Raw genomic sequence first — 18,005 nt, 5'->3', positions numbered from 1 at the left:
CCACGACTCCGCTCAGATCGGTCATTTCATCAACACCCACCGACTAATGAACTAGAGGATGGAGGGCAGAGAGGGGAGAGGAAGGGGAGAAATAAAGGGAAACTATAATCGTAGGCCCTTTGTACTAATAAAGAAACTCTTTCCCTAATGAAAGTGGCTCTTTTGTTCCATATTGGGCACACTCAGAGGACGGGACTTTGCGGTCGAGGCGGCCTGACCACTTTAACATTCAGCTCAGTGATGAATGGTCAAGTAGTGAATTATTTCTTCCTTTTGGGAGGTCTTTCTTCTGATATGCCAGCTGTGTATTAAGCTCTCATTGTAACTGATTGGTTCTTTTGTGTGTGAGTCTCTCTTTCCTTATATGCAAAATGTACCTTCTCTTGCAGAGGCAGCTCCACACCAACTGGTGAAAGTCACATTCATTTAATATAAAGGGAGTGACTAATCATAAGAGCTATGTATGTGCATTATAGTTCATGATTTTTAGGTCCATATAGATTTATAGAATGAATATTTTCAGCTGTCATCATTTAAATTCTCCATTTAAATGAGTGAAAAATCACAGAGAAGTGGCCTTGAAGAATATTACTTACAGCACAGCTTCAGTGTTATAATTGACCATATTAATCATTTATATAACCCCCATCCACCACACACCCAAGCCCACCTCATGCCAGATTGTGGGACTAAATATAGTTCCTCCTGTTCTTTCTTTCTCTCTCTCTCTCTCTCTCTCTCTCTCTCACACACACACACACACACACACACACATACATATAGAAAGTAACGTTGCAGACTTGTAAGACTTCCTCTGTAGCCACATGTTGTTTCTGATTGAGCTCTCAGTAGATAATTCAGTTTTGTCTGGGGGAAGCCACTCAGGTTAGACAAGGAAAACTACCTGTCTTCTTCTCTGTGTGTGTGTGTGTGTTTCTGATTATCTGTAGGCCACAGAACTTCATGCCAGGTTATGATGCTCCATTTTTAAACAAATTTGATTTATATGGTTATTCTCGTAAAGTAAGCCCCAGCGAAGATGGTGGCGCATTTCCATTTAGAGGAGTTTTATTGAGGCTGGAGAAATGATAAAGCAAATGATTTATGAGTGGGAACGACATGCCAGGCTAAATCTAATCCCGCACCGGGTGATTCCATTCTGAAGGAGGTAAGAGGCCAGGTTGGCAACCTGCAGATAGTGCAAGGAGATGAGAACAGTATAAAGAGATACAGGTGGTGTGTGCTGAATTTTAACACACTTTTAACATGACAGTGTGATGCATCACAGATCTGAATCTTAACCTGAATCTTAAAATGTCTCAGGATAAAAAGGGTTAAGTCACAATTAATGTTAGTGTGATACCCCTTGTTAGTGTGTTCCCTGGTCATGCAAAAAGGTTAAAATTAAGTGTATGCTCAAAACAGTTTTTTTTGTTTTTTTGGAAGTGGCACCACAATGTAGCATCTGCCAGTGTCTTCTGGCTATTCTGCACTCATTAGCAGGCAGACTGGTACAGGACTTTATCCATCTGGTAGCCCCGAGCAGCACACACTGTACCGCACTCAGAACAACACAGAGCTCATACTAAATGCCACCACAGTGGAGCTCAACATGCACACAGTGCAAGCAAGCTAATGGAGAGCATGTAACGCTTTACTAACCAGTTAGACATACATGCAGCTCACACGGCCTCTGACACACGTACAGCTCTGTGTGCACGCAAATAAAATCCACAAGCAGCAGATGCTATAGGACTCTTAAAGAGATTGTCAGAGCAAGCACAAAAGCACCATAAAACAACAGGTACAACAACAACAGCCTACTTAATATTTTAGTCCAGTTTTTGTGGGAATTTTAAACCACATAGTTTTGGTGCACACACTTCAAGACGCTTCCATTTTAAGTTTGCACACAGTGCACAAAGTTTTGCAGTTCTGGGATCATTCTATATTTGGCACTAAATAAAAACTCAGCTCCTCTTTTAAGTATTTTGAAAAAGTAGGACCAGGTATGTGAAATATATAAATTGGGAAATGATGTGTCAGCACAACAAAAGCAGCTTTGTGTGAGCCGGGGGTGACTGTCAGAAAACATTAAATCTGCCTGAGAGTCCCACTTGGCAGGAAGACGGCAACCCCTGTAAACGAATAACAACCACAGTCTTATTTTTTTCATGCTGCACTTTGCTCAGAAACAGCTTTGGACATCTTCTTTGTCAAAACATCAGTGCAAACGCTGAGTGAGCAGCTTCTGTTTTCTGTGGATGCTATTCTTTCTTGTGAGCGGCTGTTTTTTTTGTTGTTTTATTGTGGTTATATGGCTTACAGTGCGGCATAAACACACGCCTTAGCATGCAGATTGAGCATGATTGCTCCCAGTTCAAGAATTTCCCCTCGGGGATAAATAAAGTAAATTTCTGATTCTGATTCTGAAAAGTGAGCGACTAACCTCTGCAGATTTAATGACAAAAATCTGCTTCCTAAAGTGTTTTTCACTTGTGAAATGAGGTATTTGGAGCATGGGATTTATGATGCACTGCAGACAGTGAGCTCTTGTCAGAACAAGCACTGCTTTCACTGTTTTCCACTTGAAGACGACAAATTAGCCATTCTTCAAACTAATTATTTAGTAACTGTCGTTATGATCATGCATAAAGGATAGGATATTTCTGCCATTAAATGTAGGAAAGATCAAACCATCTAGCTCTGCTGCTGGTGACAAGTCCCTCCTCACACACTGATGGTTGGTTGGGGTCGCTAAAGGTACTTCTTTCCTGTCAGTTTTCAACATGCAGGGTAGTCTAAGAGACTAATTAAACCCTGAAGTCTTAAGAATAAAAGGCATACGATTTTCTTTTTAAACAGTGAGTTATACTGTAGGTAGTATAACTTACTGTTACCATAGAGAGTGATCATACCCCAAGATGGTTCCCCAAAACCTGACCAAGTATGTTTTGTGTCAAAGTCTAAAAAAGTGATGTCAATATATCTTGTATTTTTGTCGTTATCAGTGCCCTCCAGCAGTGTAATTGTACTGTATATTACAAGCAGTATTTCCAGGAGGAGTCAGGTTTTTAAACTTTCACTTAAAGTCATGTAATAGTCCACAGTGTCTGATAAAGATCAATGAAGAACTTTTATCAGCTCAGTTGCCCTAAAGCTATTCTAAAGTGTTTACAGCAAACACATGCTTTTCAGGGCCGAACATGTGATGGTGTGGACGATTCCCCAGTGCAATTCATGTGGCACAATAGTAGGATTAGCGCTTTTCCATTCCCCAGAGGGATTACATGGAGGGGGTGGCACAGACTATATCAGTCTGCAGTGCTGATGAGACTTTCTCACACATTTAAAATGATTTATGGAGCTGAAAAGGCTGGAATATAGCAAGAGAGTCAAAGGAGAAGGCATGTGAGAGAATGTCCTGGGAGTGAGAAGGAAGTTGGAAATGAGGTTGGCTTGAGTACAGTACTGCATATAATACGGTACAGATGAATGTGTGCAGTTCAGCTGTAATTGCATCCTGAAGAGTTGTCTGCTTTCTGAAATATTTAAACTTATAAAGAGAATAAGTGCATAAGGGGCATTATTTCTCACTTGTTCCTGGTCACTGTCCTCTGTCGGGAGTTCAGCATGTGGGACATTCTTAGGACAAAGCAAAGGAGCCAACCCAAGGTCCCCCAGGCAGTACCACGAACACATGACTGAATTAAAGCTAAACCATGCTTTAAATCTGAATTTCTGTCAGTGCTCTGTTATGGAAACATCACCTCAGCATCCTCCTGCTTCCTCTGCTGTAGAATGGCAGATGACAGCGAGACATTTGTCACTGATGGACGAGGTTCCTCCTCATCATGTCAAAAGGCCACAGAGCCAGATGGAGACCTGATGGGTGGTTCCTTATTGATGGGTTCCACACATCAGGGAAATGGATCGATGGTGAGGAAAAATGCCTTCACCTGTGAGTTTGGATTAGGTCTGCCTACAAATCAAATGGCACACACGGCTATTATGTACATTATTTGAATAAATAGCTGCTGCTATGAATGAAGGATGCTAAAAGGAGAACTTCCCCTTACAGGCTTTCCTCCCTCAGCTGTACTGCCCGCAGTGTTTAGCTGGCACAGCCTAATGACATATTAGCAATTAAAGAAGAGCAGGTTTAATGATTTCATCAGGCCCGCAGCTCTGCCCAACTTTATTTAATTGCAGTCCAGAGGACGGTGACACAATGCCAATAGGCCACTGCCTAAAGGAAAAAATGCTGCTGCTGATGGAAGTCATACAGGACCGTGCCAAAAAGATCCACAGGAAATTCAATTGCATTTGTTCACAGTAAGGATCAATGATTAAACAGATGTGCTGGCACTTTTATAAATTGGATTGTTTTTAAATAAAGGCCTGTGATGATAGCACATCAAATATCTCTTGAATTATTTGAAAGCAGTGACTCTAAAATCTCAGTCCTTGCTTCTCTGCTTCTGAAAATTGTCTTTTTTAACTGAAAGATGGAGCTGTAATAAACTCATTTTATAGTAGTCTCTTTCCTCCAGTATGAGATAAATTGATCTCTTGTGTCTGTGCAGTTGCGGTGGTTAGTCATTTTGAGATCAAATAAAAGTATTGTAGTTTTAGCTCACAGAGCATTTTAGGGTATAGGGGAATAATGCTGTCATGGGTGAGTGATGTGTCCTGCAGTTTCTGCACTGTCTCTGTTCTGTATTCTCCACACCTTGTGGGATTTTAAACATGATTTAATCAGCAGTATCTGTGATCATTGATGTAATTTAATGCACCAATGAAGCCGAGAACAAATTGGATGAAATGAACCATATCTGTTGGTAAAAATGTGCATGTGTGTGTGTATTCTTGGAGTTACCACCCCGGGTGTGGAGCTCCAATAAATCATGTCACAGTGAGTTAGTGATTTTATCTCTGTATCTGATTGATATACTTAAAAATGTATGAACTTCCATTTGATGTACACAGAGGTATAAGTGAGAACACTGTGGAAATAGCAGGTGACAGCAGACATAGACTTAAAAGTTATTACACAGAGAATTCACACTATAAAACACACACTGCAGGACGATTGAAATCATTCAGGGGTTAATAGGGCTGAGACAAAGAAATGTTGACACGTATATATAGAAATTGTGAAGGAATATTAGAGCTGAATGACGACTCCACAGAAGAAGGTGACTTGTAACATCGTTTTTAGCTGAATGGCTCTTTATCCACACAACATGATTTTCTGGGGGTGATTTGGGGGATTATTAGCCTGAGCGTATTATCCCACTCAGATTTATGCTCCGAGTGAACGTCGGGATGAACCTTCTAAAAATAGGAAACACAGCGAAATCCAATTCTGAGGTGCAGATGGGCATAAAATGTATTAATTAATGCGTAGATGGATTCTGAAGTCTGTGTGTGGAAAACACACTGTTTTACAGAAAAGTAACAATATGAGCTGGGAAGTGTTTGCAGATTGTTAACACAACAGACATGGAACAAGTGTAGCATTTGTGGCATCTCCAACTCCTGATTGAACTATCTGACTCTATGCCAATGAGTTGGTAGCTTTGCCGTTTAGTGATGAGAACTCAGCTGAGACAACCTGTCTTCTGACAATACTGATGAGTCTGTAAAACCAACACAATGCACTAAAGGCCTGTGGGTCATAATTCTCTGTCTGTGTCTCATTACTTGTGACCTCTTTCACACATGTACAATCAAATGGCCAATTAAAACCATTGATTATTACAGCTGCAGTATTGTAGCACTATTCAGTATGTTGATGCACTAGTCAGCAAAATACCTCCACTAAAGCCGATCGAACACATTGGATGTCATAAAATGGCAAAAAATTAACAATTATAGCATGCTATAGTTTCTGCTGTTATCAATCATTTTGATAGTTAATTTGGACAAGGTTCAGCGTTAGCCATTAAAAACAAATGGGGATCACGATAACATTAACCCTGACTGAGGAAGTCACAGGAGTTTATTAGTTCGACAGCGATATAAACAACAGAGCTATTTCTAAATGGTTTCATTGTTCCCCAGATGCACCTGCAGCAGCACGCGCTGCTGGAAAAGTCTGATGTGTGTCCCTGATTTGACGAAACTGGCCTCTGTCCCAGACCTTCTGTCAGCTAATGTTGTCGTTCCTTCATCATTGGCTGTAAGTCAGCACCCATTACCTCTCTGAGCCACCCCACCATTTTCCCCATGCACCCTCTCGCCTCACCTCTAATCGCTGCCAACATCAGCACAGGAATGCTAATGCTATCCTGTGATGGGAGGACTCCAAGCTGACTGCTCCTGAAAATAATAACTGAATCCCACGCTCTCTGGGAGCAACAGCGCAGCACTCCAGCAGTAATAATGGTGCAGGAATATGAGTGAGAAGGGGGCATTTGTGTTGATGGAGAGTTCTAGTCATTAACCCTCAGGCCAAAACCATCAGCCGCTGTTTTATTTTCCTTTCATACCACAGTATATATAGAGCTCTGGCCCTTCATCCAGCTGAATATCATTGCATTCTTGTGGTGCTGGTCCAGACAAAGATGCCTTGGTGCTGGAATTGAAAACCATCGATCTGAGAAAAGTACAAGTACAGGTGAAAAGACAGAAAAAGAAAGAATAAATTATTTTTTCCACTGGGACATTATTGATCTGCAGTGTTTAGGGCTTTTGCTTAAAGGCACTACAGAGTGAAAGAGGAAGTGAGAGAGTTTTTAAAAATAGACCGTGAAGGAGTTTAACTAAGATTCAGTCTAGAAGTTAGAATGCAAAAATAAATCCTCTCTGTGTTTCATTTAATTTCTTCCTCTTACCAGAGTTATTAATGTCTGAGCCTTAATTACTTTGTGGACCGTGTTGAGTCAATGCTTTTATCCTGAGAAGGACTCTTTTTTTTCTTTTGTAGAACATGAAGAAGCTCTTCACACAGGCGCGTTTCTTCAGAACCGCTCTGGAGCATAATTAATGGACGAGAGGTAAAAACCATGAATAGCAATGCGGCAAATATGTCATTTTTCCTCCCCGCTCCCTGCTCCATCTTTCTTCCGGGAGCACTTACAGTGCTTCACTGTCGGCATAATTCATTTGTAGAGCGGCTGTTAAAAAAAATGGATGTGTGTTTAATCATGGAGCTTGTGTTAAAGTGTGAGTGGTTTGTTCATCTCTGACCCTGTTGTCAGAGGCAGGATGGCTCCTGGGCGAATGGTCAGACATGGCTTGGTTAAAAACACACACACACACATGCCTCAGCTTGCCCTCATTGCCTATTAATATGTAAAGCTGCAGTGATAAACTTTTTGGACGTGGGTGCAAGATGCAATGTCAGCACTCCCCGGTCATCCTTTCCCCTAAGGATATATGTGTGTGTTTTCCTGTTTATTCACATGACACAGAGTCATAAATTCCAGGCTATTTGAACAGAAAGGATGGCCGTCATTAACGACTCAGTGTCTAAATCATGTGGCCTGATAATAGTACAGGCTGTGACGGTTTTGCCTATTGCATTACCGCACAGCAGCGAACCCTGTAATCATTACAATTCTTCAATCGATGAGGTGTCCATTCAGTGCTCCAATTGACAAATCGACTCCTTAGCCTCCCGCTCACCCGTTCCTCCCTCTCCCTCTGTTACTGGCCTGAGATGAAAGCAGAAAAGACTCTGTCTCCCTTTGTACCACATTGTGTGAAATCCGTATCCCTGCTTCCATAGCTTTGGGGTATTCTGCCTTTGGATGGAAAATAGCGCCGGATTGTTCAACCTAAGCATTGATAATGTGGCCGTTGGCTGCTCTTGGAGGGTGTTGAGCACAATAATTCCATTAAGTGTTCAGCTTCGCATCAGCAAAGAGGCACACATTTGCTTCCTCAGCATTGGTTTGCTTCTATTCATTGCGCCTCGCTGTGAGAAGATGCTTATTTCTGCCTCTGTACACATGCACAGCAGGGAGGGCTGATAACCATGTTTCCATGTGAGGGGGGGGGTTGATATTTATGCAGATGCACAGATGCTCAGTCTTTGTAGCTTCAATAGAAAAGTGCTGAAATAATATCAGGGCTAAAATAACAGACTTTACCCACTGCCCTCACTCACACAGTGACCTACATGGACATCAGCCTGCGAAGGTCCATGCTCACTCTGCTGTGCCTGACCAGAAGCCTCTCAGAGCCCCTTAGGTGTACTAAGAACCAATTGTCTTTCTGTCTATATCATGTTCTGTCAGCTTAATGCTCCAGAGTGTGATTATAAAGATCTTAATAGGCGAATGATTCCATGGCTTTGAGATGTAACCCCGCTTCACTTAAGCTGATGGATATACTGAACCTATTTGAGGGAGAAGAGATAGTAAATGGATAAATTTAGAAAAATGGCAGGTTTACAGCAAAAAGGCAGTCAGTCATCCAGAGCTTGTAACATCAGTTTGTTTTTATGAGAGGCAGAAAAGGGGAGCCTCCACCGTGCTGACAAAAAGTCGCATTATCGCAATTATGTTGGCTAATGATGACAGAGGAGGCTCGCTCACAGTGACAAGAAGTCATTTCATTTACAGGTGAGAAAATGTTTTCGGCCATCACTGTCATTTAAGATGTTATTATGCAGCAACCCGCGTAACTAACCAAAATTACATAAATTAAAAATCTAACAGTATAAACTCAAATATGCTGCCAAAAAACGTAAAAAATAGCTGTCTTCAGCTGTTAAATAGTTATGGACCCCAAGTGACATATAGGCCTCAAAACATACACACACTCTCTCTATGGCCACATTATCAGATGTTATTCTCATTTTCAGCTCTGCAAATATACTTTGCATGGTTCACAGTTTAAGAAGTCTTTATGTATTTTATACTATGTTCCTTAGTTCAGGCTGAATGTGGCCAATATTGGGTGTGGGATTTTGAAGGATGTCTCCAGACATATGAGGCCTTTCAAACTTCATATGTGATGAGGTTCCAGGTAACAGTGATGCTACTCTGTCAGCTTACTTTCTGCAGCTCCTTTGAAGTTCCTGACATGCTTTATACGTTGAAATAAGCCAATAAAATCAAGACAACTAATTTCTGGACATGCCACTCAATTTACAGAAACACACTTTCTATTTGCTGCAGTCGTTAAAGTAAAATTTCGACATTAAATATGAACAGATTTCTGTATGTTAATGTCCTGGGAATAGATGTTTACACACCCATTAACTTTATGTTAAATTAATTTTAAAACCAACTGTTACTGAAGGTAAACATGTATTGATACAGTGATGTGTACTGTACCTTACCTAGGATCTGAATCCTTGTGTGTGTGTGTGTGTGTCTTCTTAACAATTTTTGAAGTTAGCAGGTCAGAGTGGCCTCCACAGGGCTGCCACTACAGATGGCTCATTAGACTAGTGTTTGATACAACCCCCCACCCCCCGCCACTCTCGACTTCGCCTCTACCTCCCATCCCTCTGTCCCGCTGTCATCCCTCTTTCATCAGTCTAACACTCTACCAGCTGCTCACATCTAACAGCCACAAAAGTTCACACACCAGACAGAAAGAGAGAGCCATGCAACATATTGCATGGTGAAAACTGTAAATAAATAGTTCATACAGTATCATCTCTTTCTTTCAAATGGCACCCAAACAGAGAATCTGAAACACTTATCCACACAAGTTAGCTAAATTTAAATAAAGTGGTTCACACAACACAGCTAGATGGTAAGAAGAAATAAAAAAATTCTACTTAACCAAGTAAGTGCTTATTAAACCAAAACACCCCATCATCCTGAAAAAATAAATCTCTGGATACAAACTAATCTACTAAACCCACTTACTGGTGTCTATCTTTGTAATATATCCTGTGTTTAAGCTGCTAAATGCTACACTACCAGCCTGTTGCTTACTGTGCCCATCTGTCGTTAAGTGGCTGCTTCAGCCTCTGACAGTGATACATCGGGTCAGACAGTGAAATAGGGATCTGACTGCGAAGCTGCAGATTAGGCCGATAATTCTCCTTAGCTGCACAAACGCTGCACATGTTCACCTTTCATGAAAGGAAGATTTAAAACAGGCTTCTCACAGCAGCATGTGAGAGTCACATAAAGGCATGCTGCGCATCATTTTGTGGTATTTTGTGGTTTTAGCGTGCCATTTCAGTCATGCCTTGTCAAAGAGTTAAAAGCAAATCCAACCCAGTGTCGGTTTGTCGGTTTCTATTAACTATTTCACATTATGCTGCATTAAGGTCTGCTTATTCTGTTTCTTTCAAATACATTGCAGCTCAGTTTAGAGGATGAGGACAAAGAGGTATATTTATTAATTTACTACACTTTTTTATATATATAATTTACAGTGTTATGTCTTCCTTTTTATCTATTTTCCCCAACCAATTACTAAAATGGATGCAGGGTCACCTATATTACATAAAACACCCTTTATTGCAGAAACATGGTGTACTGCCCATATAGCTGTTTATATGCTACAAAGATTTATTTCATTATTGCTAAATGCAGTGAGCCACATAGCATCAACCAGCAGCAATGCATTGTTCCATCATGACTAGAACAGCTGTGTTTACGACACCTTCATCATCACAGTGTGTGTGCTGCTGAAGTTTATTAGACATAGTTTACGGCTGTGGGGTGCAGACTGCATGTTACATGTTAATGTGAGTTATTGATGTGTGTGTAGTGACTGTGTGAAGTATTTGTGTTGTGAGGTGTCATGTCTGTGATAGCTGGGGGTTGACAGACAGACAAAGTCCTTGCTTGTGAGCTGATTAAATGGCTTTGATTTAAATGGGCTTGACCCATAAAGTGCCTGTGGGTTCACTCTGCCTCATCGCTTCTGTAACAACCATCGTAATCTAAGACATAAACCCACATACACAAAGTTGAAGAGCAAAATGTCAACATGACCTACAGATGTCGGATCTAAAATGTTTCGTCATGAGTTTCTGGTGGAAATGCCAGACTCCAGCGGAAAACTAAGAGGGCAAATGAACGGAGATCAAAGGTGTTTATAAAGTTGGAAAATCACAGAAAATTTCCATCAATATTAAAGCGTGTCTTATTGGCTGTCTGGCAGAGGGGAGATAGAGTGAAGACGGAGTGAGACAGAATAGCAAAGAGATTCTCTAAATGTGGTTTCAACCATTTTATAACATACTGAATATTTCATATCAGCTTGAGCAATTAAACAGCTATAATTTCCATTCCATCAAATACAGGGTCCCCTTCTCTTCTTCTCTCTTCCCTTCTCTTCTTCTTTTCTCTCATCCTCTCCTTTCCTCTTCTCTTCTCTTCTCTACTCTTAGAGGAACATCAAAGAGCCATGCTGGATATTTAGCGGCTCGTCTGTCCTCCCACTTCCTAAAAACTGCTACCATTTCACCTTGAACTTGTGGTGCACTTACAGATAGTGGGCTGTGTGGGGAATAGGGACTCAGCTCAAGGAACTATTCCACAAGGCTGTCAGGAGAAAATTAAATTTTCATTCATGCAATACGAGGCCGCTGCAAAAACACGGAAGAATAGGGGGGAACCATGCGTGGCTAAAACCGAGCAACGGAAACAGCCCTGGGGACGGAGGTGTCACCAAACAGTGGGTGAAATTTGCCAGAATGCTTCCGTGTGAATGCCTCTAACCAGGTTACATCATTGCTGCATGCAAAGCTCTGCAGAGAACAGTATTCAAATCAAGGAAAACCCTTTATTCACCTCAGGTTTACAGGCAGGGTAAGTATGCTGCGTGTGTAAACAAAGCCCCTCCTCTCTGATTGATCGTATTCCCAAGGTACAACATGTTCATCAATAATCATTGGCCATATTAGGTTTCTCGTCCCCATGGACTCTCTCCTCTACATCCCTTGTACATTAAAGGTGACTATAAAAGGCAGTGGGAGGACATTAAATCTCTGCTCAGCCACAGTAGGAACCAGTGAGCAGCCACTGAAGCTTAAACACTCTCGCAGACAGTCCTGGAAATTGACTGCAGGTTCAGTGTGTGAAAGTGCAGAGGTGGAGGCTGCAAGAGAACAACACATTGATTTCATCTGAAAGGCACTGTTGTTTGGGTGCAGGTAATGTGTCTGAGTGCTGGGAGGAGATAGCTCATGACTGCTTGGTTATGCTGTCTAATGAAAGCTTCATTTTCAGTGCTTTTGGATTGGGCTCACCTCATCCATCACCAGAGGCCCATCAGAGAGAGAGGCAGAGGCATGAGTGTGGAGCCTCTGGGACTCCCTCCATCTCATCCCCATCTCTGAAAATGAGAAAACTAATAACAGGGCATAGCTGGGCTCTATCAAAAAGGCATCATTTACTGCTTTTAGTAGCCAGAAAAAAACAAAACAAAAAACTATGGTGACCCTGACTTGGGAAGAAGATATTATGTTAGATCAGATGTGGCTTTTAACGAGGTGGGAAAATGGTGAAAACATACCACTGCCTCCATCACATAATATTTGTGTATCACTGATGCTTACATGAGTGACATTTTGACATTTGGACACAGACACAGCTCTGTTTACAGTAGATAGAAGAGGAACCTACACATGCTTGGGGGAATACATATGGCGGCGGCTCCACTGCTTCACTAATGAACCCTGACTTTACTGACCCCTCTGAGCTCTGGAGAGTGTTAGCAGCCACACACACACTGCAGCCAATAATACCCAACCCCGAACCGAGACACACAAGATTACAGGAGAGAGTGCGACAGCCACTGACGAGTATGAGGGCTGTGGGGAGGGATGGCATTGTTATGAATGGTAGATGTTTAAATTTAAGGGGACGTTAATGCTGTATCTCTGCACTTCCCCTCAGCTTGATGGCATGTTACAGACTCTATCAAGTCAATGGTTTTGGTTTACAAGTCAGGAACTTTTGTTTCTTTGCTCTTGTTAAGCGATGGTTTATACAGCTATTTCCAGCAGTGCCTGCACAGCACAGTACTAAAGACAAGACATTAAATAAGGAAGACAGACTGAGGCAAAGACTCAAAGTCCTGTATCTTTTAGTTAGTTAAATAGCAAAGGACTTCAAACACAACAAACAAAAAGATATATATATATATATATTTTGTGGAGTAGGTGAATATCGAATGTCCTATTAATGTATGTATACCTTTACAGCAGCAACAAATGTCTCAACTTGGCCACTTTCATAACCTTTAGAGAGTCTCATGCTGTTACTGTGATTTTTAGGTATTTTTGCCCTGCCAGGAATTCTAAAGGTTTTTATGACGTTTAAGATTTATGTCATTAAAATGTTGAGAAAACAGAAGTGTATCTTGTTGTGCATTTCCTCGTTTATTTTCCTCCTCTGGGTGTTTTTTTGAATCTCTCTTTCTATGGCAGTAGAGATGTTAAGCTCTCCTTCACCTCCTCCTCCACACTCTCTGGGGATCCCACTGCGCCCACCGTCTCCCATGGATACCTCAACCCTCCCTCTCATCACCGTGGAGACACCCAGCAAGCTCCCAGCAGGCATCGGCCCAGTGAAAGAATCCACCAATAATATGCTGTATCACCTGCCCTAATCGAGTCATTTAGTTGTTAGTAGTCCTTTAAATGCCTCATGAGTTCCTGCACTGACAAAATAATCAAATGACTCCTGAGTTGAGTGTTTTCACTCAAGATACACTTAATGTGGAAAAACCTCTTAGAGGCCTGTATCACTCAAGATCAATTAATTTGCAGTGTTCTAATTAGCATGCCCTTTACTATATATAACCTTTGAGACTCGTTGTTTGATCACCTATTCAGCTTAAAAGCAACAACCAAACTGTTTTGTTTTTTAACAGAAAATCAAAGGGAATATTTCCCCTTTCTATGTGTTGAGAGATTTTCTCCGAGACTCAGCTGGGATTTGCTGACTCCTTGGCCTCAATAAAACTTTTTTCTTCATCTTTATTCTATTTAAAGGTTTCTTTCTTTATCCTAGTATTTAGTGCTGCCTGCAAACGATTAATTCAATTAATCCAATCTCTTGTGATATTATGTTGTTTCTTTCCTCCTCCCACTCCTTTGTTCCTCTGCCTATAACCTCGTAAGTGTGCCAACTGAGGCCTTCCTATTGCACAGAAATGTATGTAATATATGAGACGTGTGTTTCCGTGCTTGCTCGCAGCCTTTCACAGATGAATATTCAGCGCTCCACCAGGACCATGAAAGGAGAACATCCTACAAAATACCAACGAGTCCCTGCAGCAACACACAAGGTCAGTGCTGCACTATAAATCCTAGTATTCCTTAGTAATCCTCAGTAATCTTCAGACACAGTCTATTTCAGCCTCCAGATATCTAACACACACTGCACATCCTGGCATAACAGATTCAAGCTATAGCTCCTCCTGGGACACATTACCTGTAAAAGCTTGAGAGCTCTTCTCCTGACAACTGCTGCTTTACAGTGGTCCTTCTAGGGTAGAGACCTTCATATGACAGGTCTGCCTTTACCTGGGCATAATTAAGTTTAGTGAGCCTTTAGCATGACCTTCATTAATTGATTAATCTTTTGCCAAGTGAAGAAGATTTTAAAAGCTGAAATGCAAATTACACAAGGACAAGAAAAAGGTTGAATATATTTGGACTAAGGGTTCATTTAAAAATGTTACAATCAATTATAGATTAATCAAAAAGTACTCTACAGATAAAAAGATCACTATTGTTACAAATGTTTGTGAATAGGCTCTGATTACACATGCACTTCACCTCTTTCAGATTACACATAAAGTCAAAAACCTTGAAGTATTTCTGCTGTAAATAATGTGGACTTGCTACATTCAAACAAGAGAGTGTTTGTAACTCTCTGTTTGCTTTTGCTTTGTCTCCCTGCTTTAGGTTTTCACTGTGTTGGATTTTGGTTTGGGCATAAAAACACTGGGTTGGGTTAAGTGCCTGTCACAGGCTCATATCTTCTATTCCTGCTGTAAAAGCACTTACATTCAGGTGTTTAAATGGGTTTTCTAAACTCCTCAGGCTGTTATTATGTATATTATCTCTAATGTAATATTACAATAATTTAATTTCATATAACTGTCAAACTATATATATATATATATATATATATATATATATATATATATATATATATATATATATATATATATATATATATATATATATACAGTTTGACTTTGCCCCCCATTAATTCCTGTGCTACACAGTGGGGTATATTATGACTGATCCCTGCTTGTTTATTCTTATGGTGCTTCTTCATTCTATGAAAAAAAAACAAAACAAGTAATTTGTGTATAAAATGTCTTTCTCTTATCCTATTACAGTAAAAAGGATTATTTTATTTTCCAAACCATCAAATTGCCCTTCAAATACTATGTAACAGAGATAAAAAAAAACACAGGGAGGTTTTTGATGTCTCTACAGAAACAAAGACTGCTGCTGTGCATACAGTGAACTCTGATTCTCCCCACTGAGCCTCTGCTCTCTGGAGGAATCCATATGTGTCTGTTTGTTTGATTGTCCCCATCTCAGCAAGTGTGTTTTACATGCCCTCTGATATCAGCGTAGCCCTCAGCTATCTGACAGTGACATGTTTAGATCATACATTGCAGTCAGCCCAGGGGCCCACTGAAGCTTCCATATGAGTAAAAGCAGCTGCATTGTATTCAAATCCTGCAGCCTGTTCACTGGTATCTGATCACGTCTGTGTGATGTAGACAGTGAGCCAGAAAAATATTTTAATGAGATGCCATAATATGTGGCATGATACAATTTAAGGCCGCCACAGTCACATATGGAGCTTAACACAGAATAACCGGATCAAAACAACCGAAGAGGAAAGCAGAGCCGAGTGTTTTTTTTTTCTGCCTGGCTGGCACAAGGCCACGGAAGCTACACATGGCTACCCTAACTCAAGCTGACACTCAACATTAAGGCTGCTCCCCTCTGTCTGCTAGTGAATCTACAAAGAATGTCCTCAGCTCCTTCCCTGCTGCTTTCACCCTGAAACGATCAATTCTACTGTAAAATTGTGATTCAGATTCGCTCCAAAACGTGCTCCGTGTTGTCTTCGGTGACTGTATTGGGCTGGTGCACTGAAGGAGTAAAAGCGCTCTGCTTAACAGGCTCGTAAAAATAGAAGCTACACAGTGTATTGGGCTCGTTATGGTGAAGAGAGCATGAGGGGGGGATTTTATGAAAGATGTGTGGCCTGGTGTAAAGCTGGGAAAGAGCCACTGCAGGCATTAAGAGCAGCGCGCACCAGGAGGGAAGAATCCTTTTTTCATCCTTAAAGACGTTTGGACTTCAAGGCCATAGGAACTCCAATAAACTTCAAATCTGCCTCAACTAGAAGCACTACACAAGCCTCAACATTTTTAAGACACAGAAAATTACAGTAATTCAATACACTGGGAAACATACTGCCACTTTCTTTTGGAAGAAATTAACCTTCAACCTGCAACTTGACTATAAAAACAGGAACACACCCACAGCTGGATTCTTGTGACATTTGTGGGATCACATGACAATCTATCTATTTGCTGGACTTTATATCATGGCTGATAGTTTTGACTAATCAGGGTCCTGTGAGAAATCATTGCGAGCTGCAGCTGCGTGTTAGGTGTGGGTGTTGTCTGTGGGGACAAGCAATAAATACATCATCATGGCCCGACTCAGACTGTGGCATGTGGTGTTTCCCCTTCGGTGTTCTCCCACCACATTATATGGCTCATTGATCTAATTGTTTGGTGGTGGCCTGTGATAGATGGTGGTACATGATTCATCCAATCACCTGCCAAGGACAGGATACGACTTGCTTGTCAACATGTATTGTATTCTTATCACTGACACTGATATTGTGCAGTCACAGTTATGTCAATTATGGCTGATTTCCTCTTAAACGCTTTTAAGTTTAACATACACAAGTGCTTGCTATATGAATAAACTGCCACACAGTGGTACACTTCTGCTTGGACATGAAATAAAAAAGTTATTTGGTCAGATATTCTGGCTTTGTGCTAATCTGACATCTCATCAATCTTGGATTTCAGGACTTTTTCCTGTTATTTCCCCACATACATACTGTGGCATGTCTTTGGTTTTAATGGGTCTGCTGACAGCTCCATCTCTCACCTCTTCCTGCCACTTCACATACACTGCAGGTAAAACATTCTCCAGGGACACCCTGTGGCTTTCCTGCACTGCCAGGTGTTTCAGGAGATTTAAAAACGCCCACAGAGAGATACTAGATATTGACACGCTAGCTGCCTCTTCCTCTCTTTCACTCTATGTCTGTTCCTGTCTCACTACCAATTAACACAATGAGAATCAACGTGCTGCAATCAAGTCTTTGATTGTTGTCTGAACCAGAACACAGCAGAGGATGTCACACAGTGTGCAACATGGTAGTTGCTGATTGTGAACATACCAGGTGTGCTCACAGTGTAACTGCTGCTTACACTAGAAGGGAGATCCACAGCTCCCCCTGTCAGTATCTGGGGACAATGCAAGATATATATTTCAAAGCAGCAGAGTGTGTTTTATTGTACTGCAAAAAGCCTTGAACAAGTCTGCATGTTAACTGGACTTGCACACGCAACACACAGAGCTGCAATTGCTCTTGTGAAGCACCACACCTCACTGTGTATCTTTGGTCCCCCTCTCCTGCCCTCTCCGCATCCTCCGAGGTCACTAAAATGGCGTGTAATGTTCGTTCGCCCATAATCGCGCCGTAAAATAGATGGTTCTGAAGTGGGGAAAGGTTCTGCAAAGTCACAGGGACATTGCTGAGCCAGGGCGAGAGTGCTGATGGAGCACGAGATTGTACACAGATGAATATTCCACTGCGGCTGAGAAATATCATTAATCAGGAACTTACCTTTTCTGTCAGGCAGTGGTTAGGTCGCCCCAGACAGACGCAGGCTAAGGTCAGGGTGTGATGACTGATACTAGACTAGTGTAGTATATTTTTAAGAAACCTTTAAAGGGCTTGGGCACGAGGTTAGTTTGAGTTGGACGTCGAAGGTCAAGTGGAACGCAGCAT

The sequence above is a fragment of the Parambassis ranga genome, chromosome 22, assembly GCF_900634625.1.
Source record: "Parambassis ranga chromosome 22, fParRan2.1, whole genome shotgun sequence".
Lineage (NCBI taxonomy): Eukaryota > Metazoa > Chordata > Actinopteri > Ambassidae > Parambassis > Parambassis ranga.
Note: the sequence above shows the minus strand (reverse complement) of the source record.